Below are 16,963 nucleotides of genomic sequence, written 5' to 3' on the forward strand. Positions count from 1 at the left end.
ACACGAGAATAAGAAACATGGGGTAGTCTCCCTTGGAGGCGGAGATGAGTAACTGCCATAGCATAAGGGAGACCTTCTGCCTCTTTGAGGCAACGGATTTCACGTTCATTTAAGTAGACCTGGCAACGGCGGGAGTACGAAGGGTGAGCTTCATTACAATTAAGGCAAGATGGAGGTTGACTGCAAGATGTATTAGAATGGTCGTCGGCACCACAGACTGGGCATTCGGCCATAGATCTGCAATATTTCGCTGGGTGACCAAAACGCCAGCAATTTCTACATTGTTGCGGTGTAGGTATCACCTTTCGAACTTGTAACCGATGTCCCGTCCCGCGACATATACAGAGGACGGGAGTTCTCGGCTGTCAAAAGTTAAACGAGCCACATTGCAAGGGTAACGTCTCCGCCCCCGGGCAGGAAGGACATAAGTGTCTACTTTGAGGATTGGGAGATCCTGGAGTTCCAGCTGTTCAAAAATGTCATTGCCACATGACTGGAAAATCTGTTGGACTATGGTATGGGGCAGAATGACAGTACCACTACAAGAATTGAGAGAAAGATGTTTTTCAATAGTGATAGGAGTAGTATCGATATTCGAAAGGAGAGAAAGATCATGAGCTTGGGTAGCATTCTGGACAGTGACGATGCGCATACCGCTCTTGAGAGCATGAAATGAAATATCTCTACCAACATGATGCAGGAGCGCTTTGCCAATACTATGGTCAGAAAGGTAGGCAGAAGAAGAAGTCGGTCTTAAAGTAAAGAATTTAGTCCATTGTGTGGTCCAAAACTGAGTGTGGAGAGGGAGTGCTTGACGTGTCGGTCTTTTCCGAGTAGAATGGGAAGGTAACGAAGGAGCATCATCAGGAGATTGACATTGGCATTTAGGAGTAGGACCGGAGTTGGTCCGGCGTGAAATGGGCGGGCGATTCGAAAATTGCCGTACCATAGAGGGAGAAACCGGAAGCATAGTCAAAGGAGAGCGGAGTTCAGACAAATCGAAGGAGTCAGTCGAAGCCCCGGTACCTGAAGCGGGTGAGGAAACAGCACCAGCAAGAGGTACAGGGGCATCAGGAGTGTCCGAAGAGTGGTCTAAACACAAGGCAGGGTCAGAATGGGGTGCGGTATCAAGAAGGGGCCCAGGGGTAGTGGGTTCATGGACTAGGGCTGCCATGGTTAGGTTACTCCTTTGCTTTTTGTTTTTAAGAAAATAAAAGAAAGAAGAAAAGAAAATAAAAATAAAAAAAGAATAAAAAAAGGGGGGAGCAGGGAGGAATAGTTCCCAGGAGGAATGAAAGGGCCGGAAATCTCCCTCTGCGCCCAAGAGGACCTCAGCACCGCTAGTAGTGCAGATGCAGCATGGAACCCGTGCCATACCCTACCCTTCATGCCAGTAAACCAGCAATCCGGGATAGCAACCTCACATCTGCCGAGCTACCTCGGTGGACAAAAGAGAGGGTGGCCGGATATCCGCCACAAAGCATACCTCCTTCGGCCACCACCCCCGGAATCCGAAAGGTGGCTTCCAGAGATACACCCGTCACCCGAAAGACACCGAAAGCTACTCCGGGATACCGGAGAGGGATCGGGACATCCCCAGGCAATCCAGATTCCACGGCAAACTACGCCACCGCCAAGAACCTCAACGGAATGGGATGGACCCCGGTGTCCTTTCCCCTACCTAGGAACTAGCGCGCCTGTGGGAGAAATCCCAAAGGCCAAAAAGAGGAAGGGCAAAAGGGAGGGGTGGGGAGGAGGAGGTGGAATGGAAAAAGGGGAGGATGGGATGGGGGAGGGGAGAATGGGGGGTAATTACGTTCGGTCTGAGGAAGAAGACCGACAGGGCTAATTCCTCAGACCAAGAGCCTCTTCACCACGCCAAGGAGCCCCCCTTGAAGAGGAGTTTACTAACAAATCTCCTTCATATTTAATTAAATAAAATATACATACACCAGGAATACTGGTAAATATATAAATTTTGTGGACTGTATATTAAAAATAATAAATGGTTATATATATACACAATTACATAACAGAAGGAATATATATCTTAATATCACTCACCAATTTGACTGGATATTAAGTTGTGTCATTCTCAGAAAAACCTCACTAACTAAATTTATGAAAACACTGGCCAGAATTATACACAAATCTAGAGAGCTTATCTGAGGTTCCTGGAGCTGTCTTGTCCAGTCGTCTGATATCTCAAGTTATGCAGGAATGCATGTCCAACAATTTCGCCTCCTATTTGAGAGGTGTCAGCCCAATTTTAACCTCTAGAGCACGAAAATTCCTTCCCATTACACTAACGTTGTATCCAATTCAAAACCAAGATGGCCAGTGTCCCTACTTTTTTTCGATAACATACTTCTTTTAAAAATACAATATAGGGCATCTATTTACCTATAAATTACCGTATTTCCGGAAAATATATACAGTATTTTCCACACACTCCGTACCCATCCTGTGGGCGGTAGTCAAAAGATTACAGAGGTACATAATGGGTCCAGGGACTGGGCCTCAAAGTTTTGATAGCTGAGCAAGTTACAAAGGTAATGAACTCACAATTTACAAAGGTAATGAAGTCACAATTTACAAAGGTAATGAACTCCAGGTAGGTCTGGTCACAATCATGACAAGTTACAAAGGTATTTACAGATTACAGAGGTACGTAATGGGTCCAGGGACTGGGCCCCCAAAGTTTTGATAGCTGAACTAAACTGGGGAAAGTAGGGAGAGTAGTTTTAGTAGCACAGGAGATAGACAGGGGAGTGAAGGGATGCAATAGCTTCTTGAATCGTTCTCTCGTCTTGGCTATCCTTCAAATTTCATAAACTCTACCTTATCACCTGCTAAACGAACTTCGTTCTTCCCCAGACTCTCTCCCGTGAAATATCTTATTCTCTTGTCACTACAAATACCTACAAAGACGTGAGACTGAGCGCTAGACCAGCATGTTCCAGGAATCTAGATACAAAACAAAAAAAGTTGATAAAAATCTGAGGTCAGTTTTGACGAGGTAAAAAAGGTTATAGGGGCAAAAAGTGCTGGAAAAAAGACAAGGTCTAAATTCACAAAAAAAGGTGGATTGCCTTTTGTTGGACATAATGTCTGTTAACCTAATCTGGTTGACTGGTGACTGGTCCAGTCACCAGCACTGGTCCAGTCACCAACACTGGTCCAGTCACCAGCACTGGTCCAGTCACCAGCACTGGTCCAGTCACCAGCACTGGTCCAGTCACCAGCACTGGTCCAGTCACCAGAACTGGACCAGTCACCAGCACTGGACCAGTCACCAGCACTGGACCAGTCACCAGCACTGGACCAGTCACCAGCACTGGTCCAGTCACCAGCACTGGACCAGTCACCTTCACTGGACCAGTCACCAGCACTGGTCCAGTCACCAGCACTGGACCAGTCACCAGCACTGGTCCAGTCACCAGCACTGGACCAGTCACCAGCACTGGACCAGTCACCAGCACTGGTCCAGTCACCAGCACTGGTCCAGTCACCAGCACTGGTCCAGTCACCAGCACTGGACCAGTCACCAGCACTGGTCCAGTCACCAGCACTGGACCAATCACCAGCACTTAATCCCTGAACTCCTGCCTTACTAACTTGAGAAACCTTGTGCATTGAGCGATACGTCGCAGCATACAACGTTTCCATCCTCAAGTGCCTTGTTTAGTCACACCTCACTGCCATGATCATGGAACTGAAGTCACCAGTTGTGTCACCAGGCAGTCGTTGCCGTAATCGAAATCATTATTCTTGTAAACAGAATATTGTTAGTGTAACTTAGGTGACTGTTGGGACAAATTCCTGGACCCGTTGAGCGTCTTTAAGTCTTTTGACTACCGACTGCAGGGTGGTCATGGGGATGGGATTATTAGAGCTATCAAACTGAAATATGTCTAATTTATTGTTTGTGCTGCTGTAGCATCATGAAACTTGTCTAATTTATTGTTTGTGTTGCTGTAGCATTATGAAACTTGTCTAATTTATTGTTTGTGTTGCTGTAGCATTATGAAACTTGTCTAATTTATTGTTTGTGTTGCTGTAACATCATGAAACTTGTCTAATTTATTGTTTGTGTTGCTGTAACATCATGAAACTTGTCTAATTTATTGTTTGTGTTGCTGTAACATCATGAAACTTGTCTAATTTATTGTTTGTGTTGCTGTAACATCATGAAACTTGTCTAATTTATTGTTTGTGTTGCTGTAACATCATGAAACTTGTCTAATTTATTGTTTGTGTTGCTGTAACATCATGAAACTTGTCTAATTTATTGTTTGTGTTGCTGTAACATCATGAAACTTGTCTAATTTATTGTTTGTGTTGCTGTAGCATTATGAAACTTGTCTAATTTATTGTTTGTGTTGCTGTAACATCATGAAACTTGTCTAATTTATTGTTTGTGTTGCTGTAACATCATGAAACTTGTCTAATTTATTGTTTGTGTTGCTGTAACATCATGAAACTTGTCTAATTTATTGTTTGTGTTGCTGTAACATCATGAAACTTGTCTAATTTATTGTTTGTGTTGCTGTAACATCATGAAACTTGTCTAATTTATTGTTTGTGTTGCTGTAGCATCATGAAACTTGTCTAATTTATTGTTTGTGTTGCTGTAGCATTATGAAACTTGTCTAATTTATTGTTTGTGTTGCTGCAACATCATGAAACTTGTCTAATTTATTGTTTGTGTTGCTGTAACATCATGAAACTTGTCTAATTTATTGTTTGTGTTGCTGCAACATCATGAAACTTGTCTAATTTATTGTTTGTGTTGCTGTAACATCATGAAACTTGTTTAATTTATTGTTTGTGTTGCTGCAACATCATGAAACTTGTCTAATTTATTGTTTGTGTTGCTGCAACATCATGAAACTTGTCTAATTTATTGTTTGTGCTGCTGTAGCATCATGAAACTTGTCTAATTTATTGTTTGTGTTGCTGTAGCATTATGAAACTTGTCTAATTTATTGTTTGTGTTGCTGCAACATCATGAAACTTGTCTAATTTATTGTTTGTGTTGCTGTAGCATTATGAAACTTGTCTAATTTATTGTTTGTGTTGCTGTAACATCATGAAACTTGTCTAATTTATTGTTTGTGTTGCTGTAACATCATGAAACTTGTTTAATTTATTGTTTGTGTTGTGTTGATTATGCTGCGCCACTACTTGCTCTTGTGTCTGACTGGAAGCTTGGAGGGCTGGAAAAACTGCAAAACGAAGCAATAAGGATCATCCTAGGATGCCCTCGTACTGCCAGAATTTTAAATATGCGGAAAGAACTTAATATTCCAAGCATTAGAGATCGTGTTACTGAAAGAAATATCCTTCTTGGGGTCAATATGCTTAGGCTAGCCCATTCAAACCCCTGCACAGAAGCCCTCCAAACTTTCCTCAGCACTGGTGAACATCCTTCCAGATGGATCGAAAAAACTGGAACCGACCTCCGCATGAACCAGCTACATGATCTATATCAAGTTAGACAACAGAGACATTTCCCTGCTCCATGGGATATTACCCCATTCCAAACTACCATTCCTCCATTTCCCCCCAAAACTCTTCTTAAATCACAACCAAAGCTTCGTCTTGAAGCCAAACATGATGCCTTAAGCTGTATTGATAACTTAGTCACACAGAACACTCTTTCACAAATTATTTACGTCGATGGTTCTGTTCACCAGTCCACTGGTGCAGCTGGTAGTGCTGCTGCTGTCACACAGTGATGGCTCTCATAAAGAAATTGGAGCACGCATCAATAACTGGGCCTCTACCCTTCAAACAGAACTGTTTGCCATACTCCTTGCACTCAAATGTGTCCATGTATCTAAGGTTGACACTTTAATTGTAACTGATTCTCTGTCATCCATAAATGCTCTCAACTCATTAAGTATAAATTGTGGCATGCTTGTGTCAGAAGCCAGACACAGGTATTACCTGGAGTTTACCTGGAGAGAGTTCCGGGGGTCAACGCCCCCGCGGCCCGGTCTGTGACCAGGCCTCCTGGTGGATCAGAGCCTGATCAACCAGGCTGTTGCTGCTGGCTGCACGCAAACCAACGTACGAGCCACAGCCCGGCTGATCCGGAACTGACTTTAGGTGCTTGTCCAGTGCCAGCTTGAAGACTGCCAGGGGTCTGTTGGTAATCCCCCTTATGTGTGCTGGGAGGCAGTTGAACAGTCTCGGGCCCCTGACACTTATTGTATGGTCTCTTAACGTGCTAGTGACACCCCTGCTTTTCATTGGGGGGATGGTGCATCATCTGCCAAGTCTTTTGCTTTCGTAGTGAGTGATTTTCGTGTGCAAGTTCGGTACTAGTCCCTCTAGGATTTTCCAGGTGTATATAATCATGTATCTCTCCCTCCTGCGTTCCAGGGAATACAGGTTTAGGAACCTCAAGCGCTCCCAGTAATTGAGGTGTTTTATCTCCGTTATGCGCGCCGTGAAAGTTCTCTGTACATTCTCTAGGTCGGCAATTTCACCTGCCTTGAAAGGTGCTGTTAGTGTGCAGTAATACTCCAGCCTAGATAGAACAAGTGACCTGAAAAGTGTCATCATGGGCTTGGCCTCCCTAGTTTTGAAGGTTCTCATTATCCATCCTGTCATTTTTCTAGCAGATGCGATTGATACAATGTTATGGTCCTTGAAGGTGAGATCCTCCGACATGATCACTCCCAGGTCTTTGACGTTGGTGTTTCGCTCTATTTTGTGGCCAGAATTTGTTTTGTACTCTGATGAAGATTTAATTTCCTCATGTTTACCATATCTGAGTAATTGAAATTTCTCATCGTTGAACTTCATATTGTTTTCTGCAGCCCACTGAAAGATTTGGTTGATGTCCGCCTGGAGCCTTGCAGTGTCTCCAATGGAAGACACTGTCATGCAGATTCGGGTGTCATCTGCAAAGGAAGACACGGTGCTGTGGCTGACATCCTTGTCTATGTCGGATATGAGGATGAGGAACAGGATGGGAGCGAGTACTGTGCCTTGTGGAACAGAGCTTTTCACCGTAGCTGCCTCGGACTTTACTCTGTTGACGACTACTCTCTGTGTTCTGTTAGTGAGGAAATTATAGATCCATCGACCGACTTTTCCTGTTATTCCTTTAGCACGCATTTTGAGCGCTGTTACGCCATGGTCACACTTGTCGAAGGCTTTTGCAAAGTCTGTAAATATTACATCTGCATTCTTTTTGTCTTCTAGTGCATTTAGGACCTTGTCGTAGTGATCCAATAGTTGAGACAGGAGCGACCTGTTCTAAACCCATGTTGCCTTGGGATGTGTAACTGATGGGTTTCTAGATGGGTGGTGATCTTGCTTCTTAGGACCCTTTCAAAGATTTTTATGATATGGGATGTTAGTGCTATTGGTCTGTAGTTCTTTGCTGTTGCTTTACTGCCCCCTTTGTGGAGTGGGGCTATGTCTGTTGTTTTTAGTAACTGTGGGACGACCCCCGTGTCCATGCTCCCTCTCCGTAGGATGGAAAAGGCTCGTGATAGGGGCTTCTTGCAGTTCTTGATGAACACAGAGTTCCATGAGTCTGGCCCTGGGGCAGAGTGCATGGGCATGTCATTTATCGCCTGTTCGAAGTCATTTGGCGTCAGGATAACATTGGATAGGCTTGTGTTAATCAAATTTTGTGGCTCTCTCATAAAAAATTCATTTTGATCTTCGACTCTCAGTCTGGTTAGCGGCTTGCTAAAAACTGAAGTCATATTGGGACTTGAGTAGCTCACTCATTTCCTTGCTGTCATCTGTGTAGGACCCATCTTGTTTAAGTAGGGGCCCAATACTGGACGTTGTTCTCGATTTTGATTTGGCATAGGAGAAGAAATACTTTGGGTTTCTTTCGATTTCATTTATGGCTTTTAGTTCTTCCCGCGATTCCTGACTCCTAAAGGATTCTTTTAGCTTAAGTTCGATGCTTGCTATTTCTCTGACCAGTGACTCCCTACGCATTTCAGATATATTGACCTCTTTTAGCCGCTCTGTTATTCTTTTCCGTCGCCTATAAAGGGAGCACCTGTCTCTTTCTATTTTACATCTACTCCTCCTTTTTCTTAGAGGAATAAGCCTTGTGCATACATCGAGTGCCACCGAGTTAATCTGTTCTAGGCATAAGTTGGGGTCTGTGTTGCTTAGTATATCTTCCCAGCTTATATCGGTTAGGACTTGGTTTACTTGGTCCCACTTTATGTTTTTGTTATTGAAGTTGAATTTGGTGAATGCTCCCTCGTGACTAGTCTCATTATGTCGGTCTGGGGCTCCACGCATACATGTCTGAACCTCAATTATGTTGTGATCTGAGTATATTGTTTTTGATATGGTGACATTTCTTATCAGATCATCATTGTTAGTGAAGATGAGGTCTAGTGTATTCTCCAGTCTAGTAGGCTCTATTATTTGCTGGTTTAAATTGAATTTTGTGCAGAGATTTAAAAGCTCGTGTGAGTGTGAGTTTTCATCAGAGCTGCCTCCTGGTGTTATTACTGCAACAATATTATTTGCTATATTCCTCCATTTTAGGTGCCTTAAGTTGAAATCCCCCAGGAGCAAGATGTTGGGTGCAGGAGCTGGAAGATTTTCCAGACAGTGGTCAATTTTTAACAGCTGTTCCTAGAATTGCTGGGATGTTGCATCCGGAGGCTTGTAGACTACCACAATGACTAGGTTTCGGTTCTCGACCTTTACTGCTAAAACTTCCACTACATCATTTGAGGCATTAAGCAGTTCTGTGCAAACAAGTGACTCTGCAATGTACAGGCCAACCCCCCCCATTCCTTTTTGCCTGTTCACTCTGTCACATCTGTATAGGTTGTAACCTGGGATCCATATTTCGTTGTCCAAGTGATCCTTTATGTGGGTCTCAGTGAAAGCCGCGAACATTGCCTTTGCCTCTGCAAGCAGTCCACGGATGAAAGGTATTTTGTTGTTTGTTGCTGGCTTTAGACCCTGTATATTTGCAAAGAAGAATGTTATCGGACTGGTGGTATTGTTGGTACTGGGGGGGGGATTTTTTTTTCTGGCATTAGTATCTGTATCTGTTGGTTTGGAGTGGAGGCCATCGACTGTGGTTCCACTCCAGGAATGACTGGATTTGGTGTACGATTTCTGCCATTTCCTGCCAGTTTTTTTTCCTTCCTGGCACTAAAAAACCTCTCCCTCTTGAATGGCTGTGGCTACCCAGGTTTTCCCATGGCCTGGATGTTTTGTATCTTTTTGTCCCCTTTAGATGGTATGCCTGGCAATTTAAGCTATAGCACAGTCTTTCCTGTACTGAAGAGGTACACATTTCAGGGTGAAAAAGCTTACAGGAAGGGAGTTTGCATTTTCCTGTTGTCATATGGGCATGGCATTTTCTAGGGTGGTCATAGTTGCACGTCCCATCTGTTTTTCCAGATTTCCCATGCCAGCAGATACCAAGTGCATAGTATGTGCACAGGCTTGGTTTCCGTTTGCCTTGGGTTTATGTGACTGTATTCCCTGTTGGTGCATGTTTCCCTGTCTTACTTCTATCCTCCCTAGCACCAACAATGGAGCTCCCACCAGTTGTTTTTGGTAATATATCCTCACTATTGCTAGTGGAGTCCTCTTGTTTGCTATTTCCTGCGGTATTTCTAGTTTGCAATATTGGTTTTATCTTATCTTTGACTACACTTGTTTCCCTACTATGGCTCCTGTCCCCTATGAGGTCATTTATATGTATTCCTTCCTGCGTATAATTCCCGACTACCTGGACAAAATCTCCAGCTTCACCATTACTGTCTCCCAGGACAGCATCTCCAGCTTCACCATTACTGTCTCCCAGGACAGCACCTCCAGCTTCACCATTACTGTCTCCCAGGACAGCACCTCCAGCTTCACCATTACTGTCTCCCAGGACAGCACTATCAGCCCCACATTTACTGACTACCAGGACTTCATCTCCAGCCTTACAGTTTCTGACTACATGGCCAGTATCAATGGCAGTACCATTCAGCCCAGACTTTTTATGTTCCCATCTGTTGTATGGTAAGATTGTGGACAGTGGAGTCAGAGTGCACATGCTGTGGATTCCATCTCACATTGGTCTTCAGATACATGATAGAACTGATAAATTGGCTAAGCTGTATGCTTTCAAAGAGTGGGTAGATTACAATCTTGGGTTGTCAGTTAGCAGTTTGAGAACAATAATACGAAAAGAACTTCAAATGAACTTTATTGACTTAGGGAGATTGACACAAGTCAGTCCATCTATCATCATTCCATCATGCAGGAGAAGCCACATGTCTATGGTGCATCCAACAAGATAAGCAGACTCTTGGATGTCACTACCGCCCGGCTCCGGCTGGGTTACAAGTATCTTTGGCAGGTTAAATCACCACCTCCAGATGTAGACCAAACGAAAGGTAAACTTTGCCAGATGGACTATTGTCACACCCTGCGTCATTATGTACTGGAGTGTGATCAAATTAATGAATTTAGAAACAACTCAGAAATGTTCAAGAAATGGCAAAGTATTTTATCCACAGTGGTATATTACAGACCATTCTGGAGAAATACCCTGACTTTGCTAGCTGTAAATAATGCATTACCATGTGTGTGTGTGTGTGTGTGTGTGTGTGTGTGTGTGTGTGTGTGTGTGTGTATGTTTGTGTATGTATGTGGGTGTGTGTGTGGGTGTGTGTGTGTGTGTGTGTGTGTGTGTACTCACCTAGTTGAGGTTGCGGGGGTCGAGTCCGAGCTCCTGGCCCCGCCTCTTCACTGATCGCTACTAGGTCACTCTCCCTGAGCCGTGAGCTTTATCATACCTCTGCTTAAAGCTATGTATGGATCCTGCCTCCACTACATCGCTTCCCAAACTATTCCACTTACTGACTACTCTGTGGCTGAAGAAATACTTCCTAACATCCCTGTGATTCATCTGTGTCTTCAGCTTCCAACTGTGTCCCCTTGTTACTGTGTCCAATCTCTGGAACATCCTGTCTTTGTCCACCTTGTCAATTCCTCTCAGTATTTTGTATGTCGTTATCATGTCCCCCCTATCTCTCCTGTCCTCCAGTGTCGTCAGGTTGATTTCCCTTAACCTCTCCTCGTAGGACATACCTCTTAGCTCTGGGACTAGTCTTGTTGCAAACCTTTGCACTTTCTCTAGTTTCTTCACGTGCTTGGCTAGGTGTGGGTTCCAAACTGGTGCCGCATACTCCAATATGGGCCTAACATACACGGTGTACAGGGTCCTGAATGATTCCTTATTAAGATGCGTGTGTGTGTGTGTGTGTGTGTGTGTGTGTGTGTGTGTGTGTCTGTGTGTGTGTCTGTGTGTGTGTGTGTGTGTGTGTGTGTACTCACCTAGTTACTCACCTAGTTGAGGTTGCGGGGGTCGAGTCCGAGCTCCTGGCCCCGCCTCTTCACTGATCGCTACTAGGTCACTCTCCCTGAGCCGTGAGCTTTATCGTACCTCTGCTTAAAGCTATGTATGGATCCTGCCTCCACTACATCGCTTCCCAAACTATTCCACTTACTGACTACTCTGTGGCTGAAGAAATACTTCCTAACATCCCTGTGATTCATCTGTGTCTTTAGCTTCCAACTGTGTCCCCTTGTTACTGTGTCCAATCTCTGGAACATCCTGTTTTTGTCCACCTTGTCAATTCCTCTCAGTATTTTGTATGTCGTTATCATGTCCCCCCTATCTCTCCTGTCCTCCAGTGTCGTCAGGTTGATTTCCCTTAACCTCTCCTCGTAGGACATACCTCTTAGCTCTGGGACTAGTCTTGTTGCAAACCTTTGCACTTTCTCTAGTTTCTTTACGTGCTTGGCTAGGTGTGGGTTCCAAACTGGTGCCGCATACTCCAATATGGGCCTAACGTATACGGTGTACAGGGTCCTGAACGATTCCTTATTAAGATGTCGGAATGCTGTTCTGAGGTTTGCTAGGCGCCCATATGCTGCAGCAGTTATTTGGTTGATGTGCGCTTCAGGAGATGTGCCTGGTGTTATACTCACCCCAAGATCTTTTTCCTTGAGTGAGGTTTGTAGTCTCTGACCCCCTAGACTGTACTCCGTTTGCGGCCTTCTTTGCCCTTCCCCAATCTTCATGACTTTGCACTTGGTGGGATTGAACTCCAGGAGCCAATTGCTGGACCAGTTCTGCAGCCTGTCCAGATCCCTTTGTAGTTCTGCCTGGTCTTCGATCGAGTGTATTCTTCTCATCAACTTCACGTCATCTGCAAACAGGGACACCTCAGAGTCTATTCCTTCCGTCATGTCGTTCACAAATACCAGAAACAGCACTGGTCCTAGGACTGACCCCTGCGGGACCCCGCTGGTCACAGGTGCCCACTCTGACACCTCGCCACGTACCATGACTCGCTGCTGTCTTCCTGACAAGTATTCCCTGATCCATTGTAGTGCCTTCCCTGTTATCCCTGCTTGGTCCTCCAGTTTTTGCACCAATCTCTTGTGTGGAACTGTGTCAAACGCCTTCTTGCAGTCCAAGAAAATGCAATCCACCCACCCCTCTCTCTCTTGTCTTACTGCTGTCACCATGTCATAGAACTCCAGTAGGTTTGTGACACAGGATTTCCCGTCCCTGAAACCATGCTGGCTGCTGTTGATGAGATCATTCCTTTCTAGGTGTTCCACCACTCTTCTCCTGATAATCTTCTCCATGATTTTGCATACTATACATGTCAGTGACACTGGTCTGTAGTTTAATGCTTCATGTCTGTCTCCTTTTTTAAAGATTGGGACTACATTTGCTGTCTTCCATGCCTCAGGCAATCTCCCTGTGTGTGTGTCTGTGTGTGTGTGTGTCTGTGTGTGTACTCACCTATTTGTGGTTGCGTGTGTGTGTGTGTGTGTCTGTGTGTGTGTCTGTGTGTGTGTCTGTGTGTGTACTCACCTATTTGTGGTTGCGTGTGTGTGTGTGTGTGTGTGTGTGTCTGTGTGTGTGTGTGTGTGTGTGTGTGTGTGTGTGTCTGTGTGTGTGTCTGTGTGTGTATGTGTGTGTACTCACCTGTTTGTACTCACCTATTTGTGGTTGCAGGGGTCGAGTCACAGCTCCTGGCCCCGCCTCTTCGCTGATTGCTACTAGGTCCTCTCTCTCCCTGCCCCATGAGCTCTATCATACCTCGCCTTAAAACTATGTATGGTTCCTGCCTCCACTACATCACTTTCTAGGCTATTCCAAGGCCTGACTACTCTATGACTGAAGAAATACTTCCTAACATCCCTTTGATTCATCTGAGTCTTCAACTTCCAATTGTGACCTCTTGTGTCTGTGTCCCATCTCTGGAACATCCCGTCTTTGTCCACCTCGTCTATTCCGCGCAGTATTTTATATGTCGTTATCATGTCTCCCCTGACCCTCCTGTCCTCCAGTGTCGTCAGGCCGATTTCCCTCAACCTTTCTTCATAGGACAATCCCCGTAGCTCTGGGACTAGTCTTGTTGCAAACCTTTGCACTTTCTCTAATTTCTTGACGTGCTTGACTAGGTGTGGATTCCAAACTGGTGCTGCATACTCCAGTATGAGCCTGACGTAGATGGTATACAGAGTCTTAAACGAATCCTTACTGAGGTATCGGAACGCTATCCGTAGGTTTGCCAGGCGCCCGTATGCTGCAGCAGTTATCTGATTGATGTGCGCCTCAGGAGATATGCTCGGTGTTATACTCACCCCCAGATCTTTTTCCTTGAGTGAGGTTTGCAGTCTTTGGCCATCTAAACTATATTGTGTCTGCGGTCTTCTTTGCCCTTCCCCAATCTTCATGACTTTGCATTTGGCAGGGTTAAATTCAAGGAGCCAGTTGTTGGACCAGGCTTGTAGCCTGTCCAGGTCTCTTTGTAGTCCTGCCTGATCCTCGTCCGATTTGATTCTTCTCATTAACTTCACATCATCTGCAAACAAGGACACTTCTGAGTCTATCCCTTCCGTTATGTCGTTCACATATACCAAGAACAGCACAGGTCCTAGGACTGACCCCTGTGGAACCCCGCTTGTCACAGGCGCCCACTCTGACACCTCGTCGCGTACCATGACTCGTTGTTGCCTCCCTGTCAGGTATTCTCTGATCCATTGCAGTGCCTTTCCTGTTATGTGTGCCTGGTCCTCTAGCTTTTGCAGTAACCTCTTGTGAGGAACTGTGTCGAAGGCCTTCTTGCAGTCCAAAAATATGCAGTCGATCCACCCCTCTCTCTCTTGTCTTACTTCTGTCACCTTGTCATAAAACTATAGTAGGTTTGTGACACAGGATTTTCCTTCCCTGAAACCGTGCTGGTTGTCAATTATACACTTGTTTCTTTCCAGGTGCCCCACCACTCTCCTCCTGATGATCTCCATGACCTTGCATACTATACACGTTAGTGATACAGGTCTGTAGTTTAGTGCCTCATACTGTCTCCTTTTTTAAAAATTGGGACTACATTTGCCATTTTCCATACCTCAGGGAGTTGCCCAGTTTCAAATGATGTGTTGAACATCTTTGTTAATGGCTCACACAGTATCTCTGCTCCCTCTTTAAGGACCCATGGAGAGATGTTGTCTGGTCCCACCGCCTTTGAGGTGTCAAGTTCGCATAGCAGCTTCTTCACCTCCTCCTTGGTTATATGTTTACCTGGAGTTTACCTGGAGAGAGTTCCGGGGGTCAACGCCCCCGCGGCCCGGTCTGAGACCAGGCCTCCTGGTGGATCAGAGCCTGATCAACCAGGCTGTTGCTGCTGGCTGCACGCAAACTAACATACGAGCCACAGCCCGGCTGATCCGGAACTGACTTTAGGTGCTTGTCCAGTGCCAGCTTGAAGACTGCCAGGGGTCTGTTGGTAATCCCCCTTATGTGTGCTGGGAGGCAGTTGAACAGTCTCGGGCCCCTGACACTTATTGTATGGTCTCTTAACGTGCTAGTGACACCCCTGCTTTTCATTGGAGGGATGGTGCATCGTCTGCCAAGTCTTTTGCTTTCGTAGTGAGTGATTTTCGTGTGCAAGTTCGGTACTAGTCCCTCTAGGATTTTCCAGGTGTATATAATCATGTATCTCTCCCTCCTGCGTTCCAGGGAATACAGGTTTAGGAACCTCAAGCGCTCCCAATAATTGAGGTGTTTTATCTCCGTTATGCGCGCCGTGAAAGTTCTCTGTACATTTTCTAGGTCGGCAATTTCACCTGCCTTGAAAGGTGCTGTTAGTGTGCAGCAATATTCCAGCCTAGATAGAACAAGTGACCTGAAGAGTGTCATCATGGGCTTGGCCTCCCTAGTTTTGAAGGTTCTCATTATCCATCCTGTCATTTTTCTAGCAGATGCGATTGATACAATGTTATGGTCCTTGAAGGTGAGATCCTCCGACATGATCACTCCCAGGTCTTTGACGTTGGTGTTTCGCTCTATTTTGTGGCCAGAATTTGTTTTGTACTCTGATGAAGATTTAATTTCCTCATGTTTACCATATCTGAGTAATTGAAATTTCTCATCGTTGAACTTCATATTGTTTTCTGCAGCCCACTGAAAGATTTGGTTGATGTCTGCCTGGAGCTTTGCAGTGTCTGCAATGGAAGACACTGTCATGCAGATTCGGGTGTCATCTGCAAAGGAAGACACGGTGCTGTGGCTGACATCCTTGTCTATGTCGGATATAAGGATGAGGAACAAGATGGGAGCGAGTACTGTGCCTTGTGGAACAGAGCTTTTCACCGTAGCTGCCTCGGACTTTACTCTGTTGACGACTACTCTCTGTGTTCTGTTAGTGAGGAAATTATAGATCCATCGACCGACTTTTCCTGTTATTCCTTTAGCACGCATTTTGTGCGCTATTACGCCATGGTCACACTTGTCGAAGGCTTTTGCAAAGTCTGTATATATTACATCTGCATTCTTTTTGTCTTCTAGTGCATTTAGGACCTTGTCGTAGTGGTCCAATAGTTGAGACAGACAGGAGCGACCTGTTCTAAACCCATGTTGCCCTGGGTTGTGTAACTGATGGGTTTCTAGATGCGTGGTGATCTTGCTTCTTAGGACCCTTTCAAAGATTTTTATGATATGGGATGTTAGTGCTATTGGTCTGACTCATCCAGCACTTTCTGGTGTGCCCCCCTGTTCTGATTTCTTGGAGTCCTACTGGTTTCCACTGTAAATACCTCTTTAAATCTTGTGTTGAGCTCCTGACAAACCTCTCGGTCGTTTCTTGTGAATTCCCCATCACCCTTCCTCGGTCTGATTACTTGGTCCTTGACTGTTATTTTCCTCCTGATGTGGCTGTACAACAGCTTCGGGTCAGTCTTTACTTTTGATGCTATGTCATTTTCATATTGTCTCTGAGCCTCCCTTCTTATCTGTGCATATTCGTTTCTGGCTCTTCGGCTGATTTCTTTATTTTCCTGAGTTCTCTGTCTTCTGTACCTTTTCCATTCTCTAGTACACCTAGTTTTTGCCTCCCTTCACCTTTGGGTGAACCAAGGACTCGTTATGTTCTTCCCATTATTTCTGTTTCCCTTGGGAACAAACCTCTCCTCTGCCTCCTTGCATTTTGTTGCTACATAATCCATCATTTCTTGTACTGGTTTTCCTGTCAGTTCCCTCTCCCACTGAATGTCTTGAAGGAAGTTCCTCATGCCTGAGTAGTTCCCCCTTTTGTAGTTTGGTTTTTCCCAGCCTATTCCTGCTACTCTCTCCACTTGGAGCTCAACTATGTAGTCGAATCACAGAACCACATGATCACTAGCTCCCTGGGGCCTTTCATACATGATACCCTCGATGTCCGAACTACTCATGGTGAATACAAGGTCCAACCTTGCTGGTTCATCCTCTCCTCTCTCTCTGGTAGTGTCTCTAACATGTTGATGCATGAGGTTTTCCAGTACCACATCCATCATCTTGGCTCTCCATGTTTCGGGACCCCCATGGGGCTCCAGGTTTTCCCAGTCAATCTCCTTGTGATTGAAATCACCCATAACTAGTAACTTTGCTCCCCCC

At 45.1% G+C, this 16,963-nt stretch overlaps 1 protein-coding gene across 2 annotated transcripts in view; it reads left to right on the plus strand.

The window, feature by feature from the left end:
- The window catches only part of Pu (GTP cyclohydrolase punch), a 113,102-nt gene that overhangs the window by 77,292 nt on the left and 18,847 nt on the right, over positions 1 to 16,963 (plus strand). The window lies entirely within an intron of this gene.

The sequence above is a fragment of the Cherax quadricarinatus genome, chromosome 29, assembly GCF_038502225.1.
Source record: "Cherax quadricarinatus isolate ZL_2023a chromosome 29, ASM3850222v1, whole genome shotgun sequence".
Lineage (NCBI taxonomy): Eukaryota > Metazoa > Arthropoda > Malacostraca > Decapoda > Parastacidae > Cherax > Cherax quadricarinatus.